The sequence below is a fragment of the Elephas maximus genome, chromosome 11 (assembly GCF_024166365.1).
Source record: "Elephas maximus indicus isolate mEleMax1 chromosome 11, mEleMax1 primary haplotype, whole genome shotgun sequence".
Classification (NCBI taxonomy): Eukaryota; Metazoa; Chordata; class Mammalia; order Proboscidea; family Elephantidae; genus Elephas; species Elephas maximus.
In genome coordinates this window covers 75,898,376-75,913,550 of record NC_064829.1, presented here as the reverse complement: position 1 = coordinate 75,913,550, position 15,175 = coordinate 75,898,376, and positions in this window count along the sequence as shown.

Below are 15,175 nucleotides of genomic sequence, written 5' to 3'. Positions count from 1 at the left end.
AAAAAAAAAAACCACGTAGTGGCAGATTGTTCTGTTTTGCTAGAGCTTCAGGATAATTTTCTCTATTGCTGTAGTCCCTATTGCATATTTTTTTAATAAACTCAGAAAATAGAGTCAGTTCTTCTCTATCCTTGAAAAGCCTGAATTGTGCCCAGAAGAGACACTAGACAGGGTCTCAGTGCAAAATTAAAATGTAGGGGGCCCATGTTCAAAAAGGAGGAAAAAGATGCCACTAAAGATTCTGAAATATATGTTTTTTTCTTTTTTTTCCCCTCTCTTCTGCATTATTGGTCTCTTATTTCTCATCATGATTTTTGTGGGGTGGGGGTGGGGTTTTTATTTATTTGTTTTTGTTTTTGCTATTTAATGTCATGCTCAGCTAAAAAAAATGTTTTTAAATGATTAGCATGAATTTTACCATTTATATTTAGCAAGGACAGTCGGGGTTTGGTTTGAAATGCAAAGTGTAAGAGCATTTAACTAGTAGGCAGAATCACCAAAATTGTACAATTTGTATTTTGTTGCTCATACATGCACATGTGTTACCAGAACGGTCGAAAGGAAATGCTGCACAAAATTAGCTCAACTTTTTATTTAACGCCTTGATGCATGAGTGGACCTGGTGGTGTAGTGGTTAAGAGCTCAGCTGCTAACCAAAAGGTCGGCGATTCCAATCTACCAGCAGCTATTCTGTCCTACAGGATGGCTGAGTCGGAATAGGCTCCAGGGCAACGGTTTTTTTTTTTTTTGGTTTTGGTTTTGATGCATGCACAGTCTACTGACACTGTCTACCCTTGACTTATTGATTAGTAAGGCAAGAACATGGGTTGTCGTAGCTTTCTCTTTTTTGTCTATGTCGTCATATTCGTTGTAACTAGTTGGCTAATACATGGAAGTAACACAAGTAAGAAAGGACATGATAGGCTTCCTAGGCTGTTTGTGTTTTTTAGAGTACATTGCTGTTTTTCTGCATTTAAAGCAAGTTTTAGTTAGAAAGGAATGTGTGGGCTCTTGGGGCTGTCAGCCCGCACCCCATTATTCAGTAACAGATACAACGCACTGACCTTGCATTCGTTTTCAGTTTTGCTAAACTCCCATGCATTTTGGATCCACCTGAATTCTGTGCCCACAGGGGCATCCAGGCACTATTTGGGGACAAAGGGATAAGAAGGGTGGACATGAATATCGTGTGCAATTTCTCTGTTCATGCACATGCCCCATTGCCCCCACAGACTTCACTTATAAAACACAAGTTCAAAGATAAAATTGTAAAGATGTTTTAAGATGGCAACTGCGGAGCGTTCAAACAAGCGCATGCCCTTCTGAGAGCAGACGCTGTGTGTACGACCACAGAAGTGCCTTTCCATGAAGTGGGCCCTGACTGTAGGAAAGCCAAGCATGATTTTAGAGCTGTGCCTTCAGGACTGAAGTAAAATACTGGCTTGTATTAAGCATACGAACTAGAAAACATCTACATGAAATTTATCATTGTTTATTAGTCTTAATTTCTTTGATTAGTTCATTTCTTCTTTTTTACTCTTCAATTCTCTAATATTTCTTCTATAGATTTTATATTATCTGACATTTTTTCAAATTGTTAGCATTAGAACTAGCAAGAATATGAACTAATCTGTGGGATAACAACAAGGACACTGTACATGAAGAAAGCAAAAAGTCATTAAAAAAGAAGAAAAAAAAAAAAAATGGATGCCAGAAGACACTCTGGAAACTTGCCCTTGAATGTAGAGCCATCAGTATGGACTACACCTCAACATAAAGAAAACAAAAATCCTCACAACTGGACCAATAAGCAACATCATGATAAGTGGAGAAAATATCGAAGTCAATGATTTCACTTTACCTGAATTTGCAATCAATGCCCACAGAAGCAGCAGCCAAGAAATCAAATGACGTGTTGTATTGTGTGAATCTGCTGTGAAAGACCTCTTCAAAGTGTTAACAAGCAAAGTTGTCACTTTGAGGACTAAGGTATGCCTGACCTAAGGCATGGTATTTTCAATCATCTTATATGCATGTGAAAGCTGGACAATGAATAAGGAAGACCAAAGAAAAATTGATGCCTTAGAATGTTGTTAGTGAAAAATATTGACTATACCATGGACTGCCTAAAGAATGAACAAATCTGTCTTGGAAGAAGTACAGAAGAATGCTCCTTAGAAGGGAGAAAGGTGGGACTTTCTCTCATGTACTTTGGACATGTTTTCAGGAGGGACTAGTGCCTGGAGAAGGACATCATGTTTGGTAGAGGGTCAGCAAAAAAAGAGGAAGACCCTCAATGAGACGGACTGACACAGTGCCTGCAGCAATGGGCTCAAACATAGCAGCAATTGTGAGGATGGTGCAGGACCAGGCAGTGTCATTCTGTTGTACATAGGGTTGCTATAAGTCAGAACCATTTCAATGGCATCTAACAAGAACAATAACAACAAGCTCTGACTGTCACATATTTACTAATAGGACAAATGTAAAGATGTTTTTTGTTTCCACTATAGATAACGCTGACGTCAATGCTTTTAAATGTGTTTGTGGGCATAAAGTACACCATTTGAATCCATCCAGTGGGTGCGTCGTACAGCATTAGAGTGTCTTTTTGTATTTTTGCGTAACAGTAGTAGTAGCTTTTCTTTTCCAAATGAAAAGCTATTAAAATGGGCTTTTATATATTTTGGAATAATGGTCCCAACATGAACAGTTGGAAATTATTAGGAAAAAAAGGAAATTAAGCTCAGGCCATCATTATTTTACTTGCAAATTTTATCTGCTTGATCAGATTGATGTATTTAAAAATTATTGGCAAAAATCATTTAAAATATCGGTCCTTGGAGACACATTTTATATGGCTCAAGGAGTCTCCTGTGGAAGATAAGGTATTCTGGGAAGCAACATTCCTTACTGAGGCCAACATCCAATCCATTGTTTTAGAATGGAATCTCTTCAGCACGCTGAATAGAATGCTGGTGACCTGAGTGCATGAATGAACCCTTCCAAGGTGAATGATCTGTAACTGAGTAGCAAAAGATTCAGAAAAATGTTGTTTAAAGTTATGGCAAAGTTCACTTGTGTAGGATATAGAGTATCCGAATACCATATCCAAATGACGAGGACCATTATTGATCTTTTAGAAGTATATTTTGAAGATGCATTTATTTAGAATCATGAAACAAGAATAATATTAAAAATTAAATATTTTTACCCATTATAAAATATGTTCAAGAAGTAAATGTTTCAAAAGCTTCAGGTTCTTAATGAAATATTTTGATAATTCTTCACAAATAAAAAATATACATATGTAAGCAATAGAAGGAATGGAATTCTGACTTTTCCCCCTTTGGAAATATTAACTGAATAACATTCAAGCAGCATTGGATTAACAACTGCTGGAATGATGTATATCTAAAATTTGAGGGAGCTGGCAGAAACCATAAGACTATATCCTATAATTAAATATTGCATAAAAAATACAATAATGATATAAAACAAGTGAAATGCTACCAGCTGCAAGAAAACATCTTTCTCTCTCTCTCAGTAGATTTCCAAATTCACAGAGGAAACCAATAACTATGTGGAAGTATTTCTGTACCATTTCTGTGAATGAGGCATTTGCGTTCATTGAGTTTCTGGATAATGGAACATCCCTTTCTCTGCAGGGAACAGTGAATGAGGACACAGGTTTTGAAATGATTTGTCAAACCTGCAGTGCATACTGCCTCAATCTGTAGAGCTAAACCTTTTTGCTTGCAGGAAAGCCATGGAGGAAGTCAAGCAGGCCGGATTTAGGGAGTCTATGGAATTGAACTGTAGAGATTTAGTAGTTACTAAACGTCACAAAGCACTTTAGTACAGAGTGTTTCAGAAGGGGAATTGGATTAAATAGTTGCCTGCTGGAGCCCTCTGATCTGTGCACCTGAGCTGTAGAGCTACTTTAATCAAACCCCTTGGAGAATGGGATAACAGGTTAAATGCTCATGACTCTCAGGGAGCCTGGGAATCTCACTTCTTTGATTTTGGAAGTTCTGCTAAATTATTCCAATTTTATTCCAAGATGGATTTGTGGGTACTGACATGAGGTCTGGTGGGTTCTGGTTGCTTGTCTGTTCTTTGTTTTATTTTTGCCGTTAGAGTTAGATTCTGTGTTTTGTTTTCTGTTCTTTTTTTTAATACGAACTAATTAATTTCATCTTATAAAAGGGAAAAAGAAAAACTTTAGCACTGGATAAAATTGGGAGTGAACATTGGTTTCAAATATAGCTAGATGTTTAACTTTGTAATTATAGTTAACTGATGAATATTGAATTTAAGTACTAAATCTCTTAAAAACAAACAAAACAGCAGTGGTCAAGTCAATTTCTACTCATGGTGACTCCATCTATGTCAGAGTAGAACTGTACTCTATGGGGTTTTCAGCCAAGCATATTAAATATTTACATCATCCCAGGACTCTTTCAACCTCTCACACAGTTTTAAAACACTTCCATCAGCGTTGTCATTCCATATCATGTTGTTATTTTTGTTGTTGTGTGCCATGGAGTTGATTCCAGCTCATGGTGACTATATGGCAGAGTAGAACTGTCCCATATGGTCTCCAAGGCTGTAATCTTTAAGGGAGCAAATCACCAGGTCTTTTCTCCTGAAGAGCAGCTAGTGGATTCGAACCACCAACATTTGGTTAACAGCTGAGCTGAGCACTTAACCATTCCGCCACCAGGACTACTTATTCTGTAACATAGCGAAATTCAAAGAGGTCCAAGCACATAAGAAGCCTGCCATTAGGATAGGTTAATAAATTTATTAACTTGAGTCCTACTGTCTTTCCTGCCTAATCTCTATTTTGTTCTGTATGGATTGCCAGTTGCTTGAAAACCACGAGTTGAAAAGACTGTCCTTGCCCTGGTGAATTACCTTTCCAACTGTCTAAAATCAATTGGTCATATATTAGTGGTCAGTCTAGGCCTCTCTTTTCTGCTCCATTGATCCATATGTCAATACTTACTTCATTAGCACACTGTCTTGATTTCTGTAACTTGATTACTCTAACTTTCTAGTCAGTCTTGAAATTAGGTAATGTGAGTCCTTCACCTTTGCTCTTCCTTTTCAAAATTTTTTTGTTTGTATTAATTAGATCTTGTATATTGTCTTGTTTTACCATCAGGTTGTTTTTGTTTTTAAAGGTTCTTGCTAAGGTTTTTTATGAGAATTTGTGGAATCAATAGAGGAATTTTATTGTGTTAGTGAGGAATATTGAATATGCCACGGACTGCCACAAGAATGAACAAATATGTCTTGGAAGAAATACAGCCAGAATGCTTCTTAGAAGCAAGGATGGCGAGACTTCATCTCACATGCTTTGGACATGCTATCAGGAAGGACCAGTCCCTGGAGAAGGACATCACGTTTGGTAAAGTAGAGGGTCAGCAAAAAGAGGAAAACTCTCAAGGAGATGGATTGACACAGTGGCTGCAACAACGGGCTCAAACATAGCAACAATTGTGAGGATGACACAGGACAGGGCAGTGTTTCATTCGATTGTACATAGGGTTGTCATGAGTAGGAACTGACTCGATGGCCCCTAACAACAACAACATAGAGGAATTTGGGAGTAACTGATATCTTTAAACATTGATTCATCTAATCTGTGAACACAGTATATCCCTGCATTTATTTAGGTTTTTAATTTTTCTTGTCCATATTTTCTAGTTTTCAATATTCAATTATTTTGATATGCTAAATCCTATTGATTGATTTTTGAATGTTGAATGAACACTGTATTCATTGGCTTAAACCTCTCTTGGTCATGATATATTATTCTGTTTACGTTGCTGAATTTGATTTTCCTAAATTTTGTTAAGCATTTTTATTGTCATATTCATGAGAGATTTTGATCTCTAGTTTTCTTTTAATGTCTTTGTCTGGTTAATGCTGGTCTCATAAATTAGTTTTTCCTTTATTTTCTGGAAAAGTTTTGTATTATTTCCTCCTTAAATGTTTGATAGAATTCATTAGTGAGAACATCTGGACTTCAATTTTTCTTTGTTGGAAGGTTTTAAATATGAATTAAATTACTTCAGTAGTGATAGGATTAATACATTTATCTAATTCTTCTTGAGTTAAATTTGGTATTCATAATCTGGTAGTTTCAGATCTCACCTATTTCTAGGAGAAGGGATGAAAACCTCCTTCAGCCCAAAGCTGATTCCTATCAGGTGAAGGTCAGACAAACCTCCACTCTCCAACTTTTTTTTACCATTTCTGACTCCAGCCATCCTTCCCATGGAATCTTCTACTTCTCTACTGGGTATTATAGCTCGTTGCAATGGCCACACAGAAGTCACAGATCATACATATGATTATGTGGTTTTTTAGAGAAGTAACATGCTAAAACTTAGGATCAGGATCAACTTGGCAATAACAAGATACAACTCAGGAGACAGGATACAGTTCATTAGTCAGGACGCTTCCAACAGTATGACTGTCACCTCCTTCTCAACTGTGCCCACAGGCAGGTGGCCCTTCTCTTGGCCATGCCCACTGCTGGGGCTTTTCTAGACCTCTGCCCTGCTTGGACAAGTGTTACAACTCCTTAGCTCTGGCAACAAGTGCTGAAGGTACCCTACTCCATCAATAGTCGTTCTGCCAGAAGCACTCAACTCTCTCTTGTTCTGTGGATTGGCAAGGCCACTGCAGCTGTCTGCTGGTCCCCGGTTCTTGCTGCTCATACTGCTGCCACCATTCCTCTGCCACCAGGCTGTGCTGTGCTTGCCACCATTTCTCTTCAGTGTTACTGCTCTCTCTCTGTCTCTCCTGAGTTGAGGAGGTTCTCAGTGTAGGGATCCCAGGTTGAAAGGACTTGCTCTGTTCTAGGCGCTTCTTACTGGTAGAGAAATCCCCCTCAGCCTCTGTGGGATTGACCCTTTTGTAAGCTACTTCTTGTCAATTTCAAGGTGTGGTCCTTTCACCAGGACCACAAACTGATCAATCCCCTTGGTAGACCACAATCACTCATTTTGCACAGTAGTCAACAAATTCCTGCAAGATCACTTAATCCTATTGAGTGGTTTTAGTACTGGCATAGTGTACTGACCAATTCCTTTGCAAGACTGTGGCCTAACCAATCATTTTGGCAAAATTATAAACTCAAGGCAAGAAAGGCTATATAAAAGAGAAACTCATTGCACTGCAGTATTTTACTTCTTTTAATAAATTTGTTCATTCCATGTATGCTATCAAATGTATTGGCATAGAGTTATTATCTGTAGAATGTATATGAATTCCTTCTTTGCACCGGTAATTAGTTTTTTCTTTCTTTGTTTATTGATTGAATTTTATTGATTTCATTGATCTTTTCAAAGAACCACCTTTTAGCTTCATTGGTTTTCACTAACATTTCTGTTCCTAATGCCATTGAATTGTGCCTTTATCTCTATCATTTCCTATCTTGTACTGCCTACAGGTTTAATTTACTCTTCGTTTTCAAGTTCCTTAAGGTTAAAAATTAGATTATTGATTTGAGATATTGTTTTCTAAATAATTTCAAAGGCTATAAATTCTCTTCTAAACACTGTCAGCTATAGCTGTTTTGATATATCATGTTTTAACATTAATTCTATCCAAAATATTTCTCTGTTTTTAAAATTCCTTCCTTGTCATGTGGGTTATTTAGAACCGTGTTACTTAATTTCGAATACTTTGGATTTTCCAAAAATATCACTGTTATTGCCATCTACTGTAATTCTTTCATGAACAACAATAGACTGTGCATAATATCAGTCTGTTACAAATAGGTGTTATTTTTACAGAGCAGAATATGGTTTATCTTGGTGAGTACTCCAAAAGAAATATGTTCTCCTGTTGGCTAAAGTTTCCAGTACTACCTAGAAGGTCATATTTTTTGATAATACTGTTCAATTCTTCTACATTCTTAATTGTTTACTGTCTACTTAATCTATTATTTACTAAAAGGGAAATTTTAAAAATCTTCCAGCAAAAATTGTGAATTTCTCTATTTCTACTTTCAGTTTGATCAGGTATTTTTCCATTATTTTGAAGCTCCATTGTTGGGTTAATACAGATTTAAGATTGTTATATCTCCCTGATGAATTGATTCTTTTTTCATTATGTAATGTCTCTCTTAATCTCTGGTAATATCCCTTGATCCAGCGTGCACTCTATCTGATATTAATATAGTCTTTGGCTTCCTTTTGATTAGTGTTTGCTTTGTATAGCTTTTCAATCATTCTACTTTTAACTTACCAAGTTCTTCGTATTTAATGTGCTTTTTGGTTAAACAGCAAGTTGTTGAGTATTGCTTTTCTATACAGCCTGGCACTTTGTCTTTTAATCAGGGTGTTTAGATCATTGACATCTTAAATAATTTTTAATATATTTGTATTTAAATCCACAGTCTTATTGGGTTTTTTTTTTCTTTTCTTTTCTATTTTTTGCCTGTTCTTTTTTTCCGCTCTTTTCCTATCTTCTTTAAGATTAGGTTTTTTTTTTTTTTTTTTTTTTTAGTGATGCCTGTTTTTAACTTCACTGTTTTCTTATTTGACAAACTTGACAGACGAGTGGTGGAACATTGGCTATTATAGCTCTTTCTCTTGTTTTTTAGAAGCTATCCTTTTATCCTAGAGTTTAAAACCATCTTTTTTAAGATTAAATTACATACGAAAATTGTGTTTGAAAACGCCATTATTTTTTTACTCTGTTCCTTTAAATTATATTATTTATAAATGATATTATTTTACTTCATGTACAGTGTAAGAAACCCACAACTGTATTTTTCAATTTCATTCCAATTTAGTCTTTTAAGTATCAATGTTATTTTTATGGGCCATCCTTTGTGCTATTGTCTTACATTTTACTTCTTATGTTATAAACTGACAATACATTGTAACTTCATTTGTTATAGCACTTATTTTAAAAGGATTTTTTAAAAACAAAATAAAAAATAATTTATATTTACCCTTTCTTTTTCACCAGTTTTGGTTCTTTTTATTTCTTTTTATATATTCAAATTTTTATCTGGTATTATCTCCTTCCTATAGATCTTTATTTTATTTTATTTTATTTTAGTGCAGGTCTACTGACAATAATTTCTCTTAACTTTTATTTGGAGGAAAAAAGGTCTATATTTCACCGTTGTTTTTGAAAGATCTTTTCAGAGAGTCTAGAAATCTGGATTGATTTTTTTAGAAAAGTATTTTAAAGACATTGCTATAATAATTGAGTTTGCATATTTTTGGATGAGATGTCATCTATAAATCTTATCTTTATTCCTCTGTACATTACGATTATCATTTCTCTGTTTTGTCTAAAGATGTTCTTCTTATCTTCGGCTTTCGGCAATTTTACTATGATGTCTCTACTGTTTGTTTGATTTATTAATTTTGAAAAATTGTTGACCATTGTTTGATCAAATATTTCTTCTACCATGTTATATCTGTGGATCCCCAAATCTTTGTGATCATTCCACAGCTTATGGATTACCTGTTCTTTTTTACTTTCTCACCTCTTTTTTTTCTTTGTTTATCATTTTGGATCATTTTTATTGGCCTAGCTTCAGGTCTCTGATTGTTTTCTCAGCTAGATTCACCCTGCTAACAAACCCATCGAATGAATTCTATTTTTAAAATACCATTGAAAAAATTTTTTAACATCCTATTCATTTTTAAAAATGCATTTCATAGAGTTTTGAGATTTCATCATTGAATTTCTCTATAAATAGCCCCCACAGTCACATGCCCCATTTGCTTTGAATGTTTCAAACTGTATCCAATACCCATTTCCCTTGCTTCTCATTGCATGCATGTCTCTCTAATGTTCACACATATGCAAATATTTTTCTCCTTGTTTTTAGTACATAGTCAAAAATGTTACATTTGGTGAGCGATAACTCTCCACATGATGGAAATCCTCTCCTAGTTACTCCTGGATAGAGTGGAAGTTATAGATAATTATAAAACAATGTGTAGTTCCAAATTCTGGTACATTTTCTATATGTTTTCTTTTAATCTCCTTAGATTTTTCCACTGTCAAGGTCTGTAACACTTCAATATTTTACTAGTATGCTCTAACCTCAGTTTAAAACCCAAAAGTAACCCAATTTTACTGATAAGAAGAACGAGGCATAGAAAGCTTTCCCAAGTTCAGAAGGCTAGCACATTTTGGCATCAGAATTGGAACCCATGCAATTTGACTCCAACAATCATATGCACACAATTTCAATATCATAAGTACTTGATCTCACCGATGACCCAGGCTTTGAGTACTTTACCAGAAGCACTGGTAATTAAATCCCTGAAAGCATTCAGGCTCCACCACCTACCTTGAAGTCTATCCTGAAATCATCAGGTGTCCATCCAGGTTGTCCTGTTTGGTTACTTGAAGGGACTTTTGGCCCCAGAGTGATGCTACTCTGAATACTTGCACTCCATGGATGGTGGTCATTAGGGTCTAAAAACCACTGACACCCAGCCAAAGACCGAAAGCTCCTACTCCTCTGGGAAATGGTGGTGGACAAAAAGTTGCGGCTATTATATCCATGCTAATTAAGTCCACAAAAACAAGCAATCAGTTGCAGCTGAGTTGATTCCTACTCATAGCAACCCTATAGGACAGAGTAGAACTGCCCCATAGGGTTTCCAAGACAAAGGAGCCCTGGTGCCTCAGTGGGTAGGTGCTTTGCTGCTAACCAAAAGGTCAGCAGTTTGAACCCACCAGCCACTCAGCAGAAGAAACATGTGGCAGTCTGTTCCCTTAAGGATTACAGCCTTAGAAGCCCTACAGGGCAGTTCTGCTTTGTCCTGTAGGGTCACTATAAGTCAGAACCAATTGGATAGTGATGAGTTTGGAATCTTTTCAAAAGCAGAGCACACCATCTTTCTCCTGCAGAGCAGCTGGTGGGTTCAAACTGCTGACCTTTCGGTTGGCAGCAGAGCACTTAACCACTGCACCACCAGGGCTCCTTCCATGTTAATTACCCAATGCTAAAAGCAAAAAACAAAACAAAAAAACCAAAGGAAACCCTCCATGAGATGGAATGAAACAAAGCTACAGTGGGCTTGACCATACCAATAATTGTGAAAATGGTGCAGGACCAGGCAACATTTCAGTCTTTTAAAAATTTTTTTTTTTTTTTTTTATACATAAGATCCCCATGAGTTGGGGCTGACTAGAGGGCAACAAACAACAACAACAACAAAAGGTCACTAACACTAGTGCTTTTGGTTAATTTGGTCAGTAATGACTTTGAATAAAAACACCATTTCCCTGTATTGCCTGTGATTTTCCTAGGCATGAGATACAGGTCAAAATTCTTCACTTTCTATCCATGAGATCTGCATTGTCCTCCACTGCTTACACAGAATACATCTTGGGACCTGGGCCTCAGAGGCCTCAGGCTTCAGCCTGGTATCTTCAAACTTCTGGGTCCATTCTCACTACTGACAGCACAACTTTGAGTTCACTTAAATTGGCTTCTCTTTTGTTTCGTTTTGTCCTAGCAATCACATAGCTGATTCGATTTCTTTTTATTCAAGCCGCTTTCTTCACTGGTCAACCCCAAGGGTTTTAAAATTAGCATTTTATATTCTTATTTCTACCGTACTCTAAAATCTGCAACTGGCTTTCATAGGCATTCCTTATTTGCAAGCCTTTGAGGCAGACCTTATTATTCTCATGCTTAATACGTGGCATCTGAGGGTCAGACAGGGGATAAAAAAAAAGTTTTCCTAAGTTATTGAGCTGTCATATCACATCACAGAGCTTGATTCCTCATACAGGGGGTTTTATATGCTACCACAATTTCATTTTATTTTTAAAAGTACATGTGTGAAATGAATGTATGGATGTAAAGAAAACCCTTCTCATATAAAGAAATAAAAGCTTACATCTATCATCTTTTATTGTGATGCACGAGTGAAGTATATTTTCAGATTGTTATTTTTTGGGCGTTTTGGCTATTTTTGCATGAGAAACAGGGAATGAATCAACATTAGTTGGACTCTTTGTTCCTTAGTGACTTGAACATCAGTCTTTATTTCAAGTGCATTGAAATGTACCCAGGGCAGCAGCTACCTGCCTGGCACACTCCTTTCTCCCAGAATGAGCAGATGAGTGGATTTTTCTTTAAAAAAGAAACAACAAAAAAAAAAAATCCAAACCTTTGCCCCCGAGTCAATTCTGACTCATAGTGATCCTATAGCACAGAGCAGAACTGCGCCATAGGGTTTCCAAGAAGCCACTGGTGACCTTTTGGTTACTGAGTTCTTAAACACTGTGCCACCAGGGTTCTGAGAAAGGCAAGATGAAGGAGATAAACATGGATAGAAATAAAGGATAGAGCTTAGACTACCCTTCTAATTACCCTGAAGGAAATGGTAATTTCAAGGCCAAAGGCATTGTTCATTTTAAATTTTCTGAAGATTCTGAATTTCAAAATGCTTTCCCTGAATATACTTAGCTTAATCTGCAATTTTAATGGTAGAAAAAAAAATTGATAGCTATAGCGAAAAAGCAATTTTAAAAAGTAAACCACCCATCTTATCAGTAAATTCACAGAACAAAAAGCAAAAATACTGTTTCAAATACAAAAATTTAACCATTTTCCTTTTCTTCTGGACATTATGTGAATAATTGATAACATTTGTGAAGAATGTATTTTTTGTAATATGTTTGCTGAATTTCTGAGCTCCAATTGAATTATCTAGTCACTTAAAGAATAAGGCTGGAAGTCACTTGAAGAATATTAAGACATTACAGAATAATTAATTAATTGATGTCACATCTCCACCTAAAATCCCATAAGGTTTCATCTGTTCAGAAAGTGAGTGTATGTGTTTGGTTTTCTTGTCATTTCTTTAAAGCAGGAATGTAACAGTTTGAAACATTATAGTGCTACTATGTGTGTTTATATGTGTATATGTACATATAAGTGTGTGTAAATATGTACACATATGTGTGTATATGTGTATATACAAGAAATGAAGTTACTTGAAGACCACTTCAGAGGAAGAATGAGATCAATGGTTCTTCTGGACATTTTAGGTGTTTGTGTTAGATCACCTTTATTGTTTATTCATTTGGAGCTGTCTGGACGTGAATTGAACTATTCGTCCTCATTGTTTTTGTGGGATTTTATGTGTGTGTGTGTGTGTTTAGTCAACATCTTAGGGTGAAATATACATTTCTTGAATAAGATGATACAAAATTTTAAAATTCTTAAAATGCTTTTAGACATTTCATGTACATTGTTATATTCTGCTCAAATTTACTTTACCAGTATATCACATTAAATATTTTATCTCGGAAACTAAGGGAAATTGTTATTTTAGAGATGACAACCAGTAGTGTGACTTTGACTTTGAAAATGCAATGCTGTTAAAGCACAATATTTTGTTGCATTTACTTCCTTGGTATTTGATGATTCTGGTTTCTAATTATGTTTATTCCATTTTTAATTTATGATTTGAAATCCTTTCTAGTCTTCCAAAGTCAAAGAATTTCATCATCTATAAAATGATATAATAGAAAAAAAAAAAAGTACCATTAACTTCTACTGGCTTCTTTAAATGAACATGTTATTAGGTGCCGTCGAGTCAGCACCAACTTGTCATGACCTCATGAACAACAGAACAAAACGTTACCAGGTCTCTTATGCCTTCTTCATAATTGTTGGTATGTTTGGGTTCATTGTTGAAGCTATTATGTCAATCTATCTCATGGTGCGTTTCTCCCATTTTAGCTAACCCTCTTCTTTACCAAACATGATGCCCCTTTCTAATGACTGGCCTTTCCTTATGATGTGTCCAAATTAAGTGAGTTGAAGTTTCACGAGCCTACTTCTGAGGAGCATTCTGGCTGTACTTCCTCCAAGACTAATTTATTTGTTTTTCTGGCAGTCAGTGATATATTCAATATTCTTCACCAACACCACAATTCAAACATATAAACATGTTCAAATATTTCAACGTATACACACACACACACACGTACACATACACACGCAAACAAGCAAACTCTGTCCTCTCTTAACATCCCCTTGATTGTAATGACCTATCTTAGTGTTATCTAACCTTCACAGTGGCAATCCTTGAGTGTCTACACTTTTTTTTACCCATTCTCACAGGACTAGAACATCCTCACAGCCCAATGATTCCTTTGTAGCCGAAATCAATTCTCTCTTTCTTGCCACAACTTTACGAATTCCTTTTCTTCAGTCTATTCATCATTTTTTTCCCCCCTTAAGATTCCATGGATGGGAACATCTACTCCTGTGATTCAATTATATGCTGATAATTCTGCAGACTGCTTTTTGGCCCAGGCATTTTTGCTGCGCTCTAAATCATTATGTCCTATTTCTTACCATTTATCCACACTGGTCTCTTTTCAAAATTGCCTTAAGTCAATGTGTTAAAAAATAAATCTATTACTCTTCTCTGCAAAACTTCTTCTCTTGTACTCCTTAAAAGTGGAAATATCACCACCCTTCACTCAGTGTCAAAACAGAAGCCTGAAGGTCACCCTTTGCTCTTCACACAACACACCCACGCTGTCACAAAATTCTGTACATTCTGCTTCTTTAGTATTTCTGTTCATTCCCACTCTTCTTATTCTTTGTAGGGCACCACCCTTTCTCACTTAGAAAACTACAGCCTCCTAAGACTCCCCCTGTTTCTCCTCTTGCTACTCTCCATATTAGATCTCCAGGGATGATTCCAAAACACATGCCGTATCACTCACTCCACTGCCCGAAGCCTGCCAATGGCTTCCATTGCCCTTATAAAATAGGGAAAATGCCTTTCTGTGTCTTATGACTAGACTCCTGGTCTCCTGGTATCATCAGCCTTACTTCTCTCTACTACTCCTGCCCAGTCTATATTCCAGACATACAGCAAGTTTTCCATTCCCTGGAGACTTCCCACTGATTCCTGCCTGGGGGTCTTCACCCCACATGGGATACCTAGGTGGCTAAAAAAAAAAAATATTTTGCTTACTTTTACTCCCTAAGCCTTACATCCTCCTCCCTCACCATTTCCTCTAATCACCCTTTCATTATCAGTTTCACTTGTATTTACCTGGTGGATTCCTATCTAACACCCTAGAATATTAAGATTTACTGGTCATGATCTTACAGAGCACTCTGTACTTCTCAATTACT